The sequence below is a fragment of the Anneissia japonica genome, unplaced genomic scaffold, assembly GCF_011630105.1.
Source record: "Anneissia japonica isolate Jap-2015-1 unplaced genomic scaffold, ASM1163010v1 scaffold2003_len1103335_cov173, whole genome shotgun sequence".
Lineage (NCBI taxonomy): Eukaryota > Metazoa > Echinodermata > Crinoidea > Comatulida > Comatulidae > Anneissia > Anneissia japonica.
In genome coordinates this window covers 425,087-432,096 of record NW_022758706.1, presented here as the reverse complement: position 1 = coordinate 432,096, position 7,010 = coordinate 425,087, and the positions used below count along the sequence as shown (strand labels likewise).

At 34.7% G+C, this 7,010-nt stretch overlaps 1 long non-coding RNA gene across 2 annotated transcripts; it reads right to left on the bottom strand.

Moving 5' to 3' along the window:
- Nucleotides 1-1,925: 1,925 nt before the first annotated feature.
- Nucleotides 1,926-6,962, bottom strand: LOC117125408. 2 transcript variants are annotated; one of them, XR_004448115.1, is made up of 4 exons: nt 6,609-6,962; nt 5,813-5,967; nt 4,383-4,458; nt 1,926-2,347 (listed from the first exon to the last, which is right to left on the bottom strand). It is a non-coding gene; the product is annotated as an uncharacterized LOC117125408 (long non-coding RNA). The 2 variants fall into 2 exon arrangements; XR_004448116.1 differs by lacking the exon at nt 5,813-5,967 and having other exon boundaries at nt 6,609-6,959.
- Nucleotides 6,963-7,010: the final 48 nt, after the last annotated feature.

The window sequence follows — 7,010 nt, the reverse complement described above, 5'->3', positions numbered from 1 at the left end:
AGAAAGAAACAACAAATTCTATACCAACTTTTTTGAGCCGAATTTTTTTTTTTTTGTTACAATGGGAGAATTAGAAGTCGGGAAAGCTCATTTCCCGCTATCTAGGAACACAAATGTTCCCGGGAGTCCCTTTCTATTAGGGGTTCATCGATACATGGAAAAAGTATACGTATGCAACTGCTAATTTTTTTCTGTATGTAAGTCGGTACACACATAATAGGCATATTTACTGTATAGGCCTAAAGAATGAGAACAGTTTACCTGATCGTTTTCAGGAGGGGAAAACCTTGAATTTTGAAGAAGTTAAAAGTCACTTCGGAAGTCGGGAAAGCTCATTTCCCTGCCATCTAGAAATAACAATTTTCCCGGGAAGAACCCGGACCCCATATCTTTTTGGGGTTCATCGATTCATAGAATCGTTTTCAAGAGTGGGAAACCTTGACCTTTTTGGGGTTTATCTATTCCTGGAAAAAAGAATACGTATGCAACTACTCAATTTTTTAATGATATGTATACACACATAATATTCCTATTTACTGTAATAAGATTGAGAAAGTTTTCCAGACCGTTTTCAAGAGGGAAAAACCTTGAATTTTGAAGAACTTAAAAGTCATTAAAACACACCTCAGAAGTCGGGAAAGCTCATTTCCCGCCATAGGCATAGGCCTATTATAGGAATCAATATTTTCCCGGGGGAGGACCCTCGGTCCCCTATCAATTTTTTTCCCTTCACATTTTGAAACCTCCCCCCCCCCCTCATCCACCTTCCTAGATCCCTGCTTTACAGAATGTATATTAAATCAATTTTACAATCAATTCTATTTTCTGAATTTGCATTTTTATACCTCAGGAAAGTATGAATGTCATAAAATATATTTTGCATGTATTTCTCACTAGTTCATTCCCTTTTATTACAGTGTTTCAAGTCAAATCTATACTGATCCACCAAGAAGTGCGAGATCGATGTACAATCATTGTCACCGGAACACGATGTATATTGAATTGCTGGAACCATGGAGGATACATGGAACACAATGTACCGGTGCTATCATTCGCCGGATTTATGTGCTCTTCTCTGCAAATAAACGCGCAAGGATATTTATTAGGTTTTATAACCACTGGATCATCGGAATTTTATTTAAATTTGCAAGCTATATTTCTTGTACAACGAACAAGTAATCCTGGAACGATATTACATACTTATCTATGATTAGGCCTAAGCATGATATTATATTATATAAATCGACAATCTTTGTGAGTTATTTATGTTAAGTTTATGTAGTTCTGATGCAACATTCCCGAGTATGTAAGAAATAAAATGTGTAATTTAAATACATTATTGTGTATACTTCCTTTGTCGTAATTGCATTATTAATATATATATTTCAAAGCAATCTGATAGGCCTAATCGAATTAAACATATTATAATCAGTTCAAATCGAATATATTACTAAGGCTACTACTACACCTTATGAACACTAACATTTCCAAATATTCGCATCATACAAACAGATTGCGAAAATTTTCAAAGCAAGGTGCCGTCAAACAGGAAATGACGTCTGTTGCTAGGTTACAGCTCATGCATATTCAGTAACACCTGTGCTCATTAGACTAACAATAAAAACTTTTAGCTCAGTTTTGACAAAATCGACCAAAAAGATTTTATTGTTAGTCTAATTAGAACAGGTGTTACTGAATATTCATGATTATGCATGAGCTTGTTGCTTAGCAGCCACGTCATTTCCGGTTTTATGTGTCTTTTTGTTGAGGGCGTCCTCGTAAAGATTTCATTGCTAGTTTAACAGGTAAAGCAGTTGATGTTGATGAAGTAATTTTTCTTCACTTTTGGTATAAGATATTTTAGCTATTTAATTTTTTTTAAAAAGTAAACACAGACATTGAATAAGTTGAGAAGAAATGCATAATTGCAATTGATATTTATTTCCAATCATTGAAATCAAGATATTCCCTATATGTATACATTTAATTTTATATATTACATGCACAGTCGGCAAAAATCAATAGACCATACAATTTTATATCTGATTATCTTACATATGTTTATATTCTTTGCAACAATATTACGTTTATTTCCTCTATTTTCTTATTAACGGTAATAATATCAATAAACATAAAGCCTACAAGTATTAGGCCTAAGACTTTTACTAAAATTGTGATTTTTGCAGAAAATTATTTAAAAAAAGTCGCAAGTATATTTTATTTGAGTTCATATCCAGAATGTTTGCAGGAAGCTTGATTTTTTACATCGTTGGCTTTTTACAAGTAGCTGGTAAGTTCTGTTGCCCTTTTACGATCGAGTCTGGTGATATTTGTGGATTCGTTGTCACTGGAATATAAAAATATTGGGAAAATATTAATTAGAAACAGAGAAAGAATTATAACGAAATATCAAAACATGTATAGATAAATATTAGTGAGTACCCCAACCTGAACATGATCATATTCAGCAATGTATATGGACAATGCTGCTGAAGCAGCAGAATAGTATTTCACACTTATTCATATCTGCATTATCATAGCCTATACCGTAAAACCTTTAATAGATGCCCTGGGTTTTTTTTTAATTATTATTTTTTTTTTTGGTGAACTATAAATGGGCTTATTTTAGAGGCTACTTTTGCAAACTAAAAAAAAAAAGGGGGGAGAGGGGCTTCAATTTGAGATGGGCCCATTGGGCTTTTATTTGAGGTTTTACGGTAGTAGGCTTATAGTATCGTCATACCACATAATGGATGAGGATTAATAAATAAATAAATGGTATTGGGTAGGCCTTTCGATTGAAAATAGTGTAAACAAATTATTTTAGCATTCGATTGTCATGTGAATAAAATGTTTAAAAGTGTACTATTCGATAGAAATGAATACAATATATAGATTCATACAGTACCGGTACATTCAAACATTTGATATAAACATAATACCATAACTATATCTTCATACAAGCATTTTCATGATATAATATTTATTGACTGAGTGATTGAATTTATTCGATGTTCAACATGCACAAGCAAAATAAAAAATTGTGAACCAGTAAAGTAAAAATTAAAGAACTTCAGGAACGCCCATTAGGCCAGAGTCCAGCCCATTTCCAATGAGGTCAAATTTAATGATATACTGTTTGTCATGGACTGATAATTGAAAAATTTAATTCCATAATTGAATATTTATATTTAAGTAAGTTACTAACTTACAATACTGTATGACATTTTTTCCCTGTCTGCAATACCTTTGCTACATTCTTTATGTATACATAAACACTTTTAAATTTTAAAAAAATGGCTAGTAATAGTGTCAATTTAAGGATTTTTGTAGTAAAATGTCCGTAAATAAGGAAAATATGTAAAAAGTGAAAACAGTGGATCTAACAAAACTGGTTGGGGCTGCCTAGAGCCTCGGCCAGGGTCCTATAAAATACATGGGGTTCACGGATAGACATTTTACGGGTTAGGCTCGCTCGTGGGCTTGACTACAATTGGATTGGCTATCAAAATAAATTTGTTTGGATCAGCATTGTTTAGTCGTCGAGTCGGACGATGGGAGTCGATGTTAGTTTATAAGTTATGGTAACTCGGGCTACATGAGCAAGGCTAGTTGCTTTTGAATTAAAAAAATAATAATTTTTGGCTATTTACAACATACCACCTTTATGCGGAGTATCCGTGCATGCACATGATCACTTAGAGAGAGTGACGTTAACCCATGTACGGCTCATGTAATAATTTTTTCTGACTTAATTTTTATTTTTCATATTTCGACTTTCTTAAGGAGGGGCGCCATGAGAGTTTTCTTTTAAACGAATAAGACAGCTGTAGCTAGTGACGGAATCAAGGGGGTGGGGTGTGCATTCGGTCCCCGTAAATTTTTCAAAATAAACAAAAAATTGAGAAAAAAAATTAGTGAAAGTCTCCCTATGCCTATTTGATACCAACATCATGGTACATCCTTGATCCGGACGATATTAATATCAATTTATGAAGAAGGTGTCATTTGGGCCTACCTCATCACATTCGCTGTCCTTTAGAAATAATATGGAATATATTTTCGTCGGGGTCTAATTTCGATTGTTCATGATTACGGTTTGTGCACCAGATAATGAAAGCGTCTTGATAATAAATTTCATGTAAATATCAATCTACAATGTAACAAGCCCCACATTTCTTTAACCAGTTATTTGGTGGTTTTAGCAAGTCACTTGGAATGTGTGTTATTGTTGAATAGAATGCAGCCATGTCAATGCATGCCTCCGTCGAGGAATATGTCAATGCCTTCAATGCCTAACAAACTTAGTCAAAAAATTAACTATAATATGATGACAAAATTCCCAATTCTATTGCATTAACGATAGATTGCATTGTACTTACATTTTGTTATTGATTGATTGTTATTGATCCTTCGTAGTCTTTCAACTCCACATGCAATGTTGTTTATATTTGCCACCTGGTGATGTATCAAAACAATTCATTATTCATTTTCTAAAGCCCCATTCCTTTATCAGGGGCGAAGTTAGGAAGAAAGAGTCGGCCACGCCCCACTCCCTTTGGAAAGAAAATATAGGAATTAAAAGGAAAAAAAAAAAAAAAAAAAAACGCCTCATAGGTCATTCCCGGGCGTCAGAAAACAAACATTTTGCTGGGGCATTCCCCAGACCCGCTATGGTAGCATTTTTCATGGTATAATATTTATTTACTGATTGATTGGATCTATTCGACGTTCAACATGTACAAGCAAAATAAAAAATTGTGAGCAACAAATGTGAAAATTAAAGAGCATCAGGAACGCCCATTAGGCTAGAGTCCAGCCCATTTCCAATGGTGTCAAATTTAAAGATACTGTATGTCATGATCTGATACATGAAAATTTTAATTCTATAATTTAATATTTATGTTTAAGTAAGTTACTAACTTACAATTAAATATCGGTATAATTTTTTTTTTGTCAGCAATACCTTTGCTGTATTTTTTATATATACATAGACACTTTAATTTTAAAAAAGGCTGGTAATAGTGCCAATTTAAGGAACTGACCGTGGTCTGCAGCCTTGGTCAGGGTCCTGGAATAAAATCCTAGTTCATGGAGAGGTATTTTACGGCTTAGATTCGCCAATGTGATTTTTGACCACAATTTGATTGGTTATAAAAATGATTTTTTTTTTGGAATCGGCATTTTTTAGTCGTCGAGTCAGACGAACGGGGTCGATGTTAGTTTATAAGTTATGGAAACTCGGGCCACATGAGCAAAGGCTAGTTACTTTCTTTTGGAGGGCGCCATGAGTTTTCTTTTAAACGGATATCGGAGCTTTATAAATTTTCAATATTATTATAATTACTAATATAATAAAATGGTCAACTGCTCTCTATTTTCGAAGAAATACAATTTGACAGCTGTAGTCACTGGCGGAATTAAGGGGATGGGGTGTGCAACCAGTCCCCGTAAATTTTTCAAAATTATAAACAAAAAATTGAGAAAAAAGAAATTTGTGAAAGTCCCTTCCTAGGAGGCCTATTTGATATCGACATCATGGAGGTACATCCTTGATCCAGATGATATTAATATCAATTGATAAAGACGGTGTCATTTGAGCCAACCTCAATCGCATTCGTTTTCCTTTAGAAATAATATGGAAAATATTTTCGTCGGGGTATAACTAATTTCGATTATTCATGATTACAATTTGTGCGCCAGAAAATGAAAGATTCTTTATAATAAATTTAATGTAAATATCAATTAGAAAAACAGATAGGACTCTACAATGTAACACGCCCCAAGTTTCTTTAACTGGGCTGCATATTACCTGGAGTCTCCTACGGAGACGCACAAATTGCTCTGGACCTGCCCCGCCTTCAGGACCGACTGCTGGAGATGAGTAGGAGGTATTTTACCAAACTTAAATCCAATGAGCACCGACTGAACCACCTTCTCCCACCACCAATTGAACACAAATACAACCTAAGACACAATAAAACATTTTCCATAACACACATGCGTACCAATAGATCTAAACAATTCATTATAAATCATGGATTATCTTATGAATAGTGATTCAGTCGGTGGTCTTTGTACTCCAGCACAGTGTCACCATGGAAGGCTGGATGGGCCCTAGCATCAGCCTCCCCATAGAAGGCCCCAGGTAGATTCCTGGTTGCTTTGCAGTTGCTCTGTTTTTGCTAGCCTTGGTAGATGATCTAATTTTTTTTGTTAATTTTTAATCGTGTTTTTTTTTTTTTAATGGATTTTTAATGTGGGTCCTCTTTGTGTTTTTTTTAATATTTTGCTTAACCGTGCAATATCTTAAAATTTTAAATTTGGTAATTGACTTTTGTAACTAATTCTTGATGTTTTTGCGATTCTCTTATGATTGCAATAAAGATATTTGTATTAACCAGTTTCAGGAATTTGGTGGTTTTAGCGAGCCACTTGGAATGTATGTTGTTGAACAAAATGCAGCCATGTCAATGCATGCCTCTGTCAAGAAAATTGTAAATGCCTTCAGTGCCTAACAAACTTAGTCAAAATAATAACCGTAGTATGATGACAAAATTCCCATTTCTACTAAATTAACGATGCAAAATTTTCAATACTGTACTCACATTTGTTATTGATTGTAAAGTCTCCTTCGTAGTCTTTCAACTCCAAGTAGGCTACAGTATTGTTTATATTTAAAACGCCACCTGGTGAGGTATCAAAACAATCCATTATTCTTTTTCTAAAGCGCCACTCCTTTATCAGGGACATCAGGGACGGAGTTAGGAGTGGGGGGGGGGAGGGCGACCCCCCGCTCCCTTCGGAAAGTAAAAAGCGAAAAAAAAAAAGAAAATAAAAGGAAAAAGAAAAAAAAAAAGAAGAAATTATTGACCGCCCAAAACACCTCAGAGGTTATTTCCGGGCGTCAGAAACAAACATTTCACGGGAATTCCCCCACCCTCAGACTCCCCTATGGTAGTGTTGTCTCACGATCAGCCCCGCTTTCGTCCCCCCCCCCCCCCCCCTCG